The sequence below is a fragment of the Puntigrus tetrazona genome, chromosome 5, assembly GCF_018831695.1.
Source record: "Puntigrus tetrazona isolate hp1 chromosome 5, ASM1883169v1, whole genome shotgun sequence".
NCBI classification, from domain to species: Eukaryota; Metazoa; Chordata; class Actinopteri; order Cypriniformes; family Cyprinidae; genus Puntigrus; species Puntigrus tetrazona.
Window position 1 is genome coordinate 3,735,210 of NC_056703.1, and position 2,500 is coordinate 3,737,709.

General features: G+C 36.3%; 1 protein-coding gene across 3 annotated transcripts in view; it reads left to right on the forward strand.

Moving 5' to 3' along the window:
* Window positions 1-2,500, forward strand: part of znrf3 (zinc and ring finger 3) — a 70,321-nt gene that overhangs the window by 57,622 nt on the left and 10,199 nt on the right. The window lies entirely within an intron of this gene.

Below are 2,500 nucleotides of genomic sequence, written 5' to 3' on the forward strand. Positions count from 1 at the left end.
TCTCTCTCTCTCTCTCTCTCTCTCTCTCTGTCTCTCTCTCTCTCTCTCTCTCTCTCTCTCTCTCTCTCTCTCTCTCTCTCTCTCTCTCTCTCTCTCTCTCTCTCTCTCTCTCTCTCTCTCTCTCTCTCTGTCTCTCTCTCTCTCTCTCTCTCTCTCTCTCTCTCTCTCTCTCTCTCTCTCTCTCTCTCTCTCTCTCTCTCTCTCTCTCTCTCTCTCTCTCTCTCTCTCTCTCTCTCTCTCTCTCTCTCTCTCTCTCTCTCTCTCTCTCTCTCTCTCTCTCTCTCTCTCTCTCTCTCTCTCTCTCTCTCTCTCTCTCTCTCTCTCTCTCTCTCTCTCTCTCTCTCAGGTCTATTAATAATTACCAGAAGCCCAGCTGAAGCACACAAGGTGGAGCGTGAGAGTTTAGTGTTTCCTCATTCCTGCGGATCAGTCAATCAGTTAAACGGTAGTATGAGTTTAGATGTTGACAAGACATAAACAGTCATTAACTTCCACTTGGTTTTCATCTCTCAAGGTGTTCTCTCATCCGCCGTCCATTGGATCTCATTGGATTCTCTCATATCTTTCTCATTTCAGGGAGCATGTCATCTTTTAAATGAAAATTAGAAAAAGGCTGTAATGTAATGTATGTCTCGCGAGTATTGCGTTTCTTCTAGGGATATTTTATTTTATTTTATTTTTCATGAAAGTTGCTTGCTTTATCACGCATTATGTTGAGATGCAAGGAGGTAAAGAAGGGTTATGTAGATGTTTCTGAGTGAGTTTCTCCGGGTTGTTTTTGTTCTCGCTCAAGCTTTGACGGGAGTCAGAATGGGAATCGCTTTCGCTGTGACTTTCCTTCGGGATTCAGTGCGTCTTGTGTTGAAAAAACATTTCTGATTTGATAATTAATGTTGGCGTCAACATTTTTAACAGTGTTCCAATGTTTTATTTGATTTGGACTTCTAAGTTACTATTTAGCAAGATCAGTTTACCACACAACCAGACTCGTCATCGTGTGGCGCACAGCAAAATACTAAATTACATGGTTAATGTCAACTTCCCAGCCGGTGTGTATTTGGAGTAGGATTTTGCTTTGTTAAACTTATAAAATGAAAAATGCGCTGGAAAATTTTTGGCAAATTGGACAATGTAAGTTAGTATGTTTAATAATAAAAAAAATAAAACACACACACATATACATATACATATACATGTATATATATGTGTGTGTGTGTGTGTGTGTGTGTGTGTGTGTGTGTGTGTATATATGTATATATATATATATATATATATATATGTATATATATATATATATATATATATGTATATATATACATATTTTTAGTATATATGTGTGTGTGTGTGTGTGTGTGTGTGTGTGTGTGTGTGTGTGTGTGTGTGTGTGTGTGTGTATATATGCACACATATACACACACACACACATATATGAACAGTACAGTGTAATTGTCAACAAACATGTTTGTTGAACAGTCACTAGCAGTGTCTCTACCCCAAACACACACACACACACACACAGTGAGACATGCATAAGCACACAAGCAGTGTGTGAAGAGGCCATGCTTTCTCTTATATTACCCAGAATGCTTTGGATACTTGGATTGGCGCCATTCCTTTTGCTGCTCTGATAACAGAGTTATAGAGCTGCGCATTGTCGCTTTGATCTCTTTATTTTGCTTTTTTTTTTTTTTTTTTTTTTTTTTCAGCGTGTTCTTTATTTCTTTTGCATGAGTGGAGCTGGAACGTACCCAACCGTCAGTGTGTAAACAAAATACAAGTCTGGCTGTGTGATGTTGATCGTCTATTAAAATAATAAAACGCTGAACAAATGAAGCAGCGATGGCACAAGCGAACGCATTGTTTAAAGCTTTGAACTGTATGTAGGTTTCTGTTATGTTCAGAAAGCCACTTTAACCATCACAATGTGTGTTTACTTGTTCTGCGCTGACTCGTGAAGCGTCTAGCTGAAGTGTAAGAGCGACCTCTATCGGCCGGGAGTGAATGCGTAGAATATTAACATCCTGTAGAATTATTTACTTCTACGTAAGTCTGCTGTGCCTTTAAATTTGGTTGCTTTGATGAATGCAAAACTTAATTACTTCCACGTTTTAAGCATTTGGCGTTTGCACAGTTTCTTGTAGTCTTTCTTTAAACTCAGTAATTGTTTTGTTTACTATAAATGAAGCTTTAATGAAGCTTTAAATGAAGCTAAAATTATTACATTTTAATTTAAATGAATATGAACTAAAATCTGAATAATGAGTGTTAAAATGACTTAATGAAAAAAATAGTTCAATAGGAATATAAAGAAAATAATAAAAATTACAAAAGCACCTTACAAAAATACTAAAACTGAAAAGATAAATAAAAGTAAATTCAAAATGATAATAAATAAATGCTAGTATCTAAATGACAGTACACTGAAAAAATATATACTCATTTTCTGAAGGTGAGTGGTTGCAAAACTATTTTTTAGCTGCATTAAAAAAAAAAGTTCAAA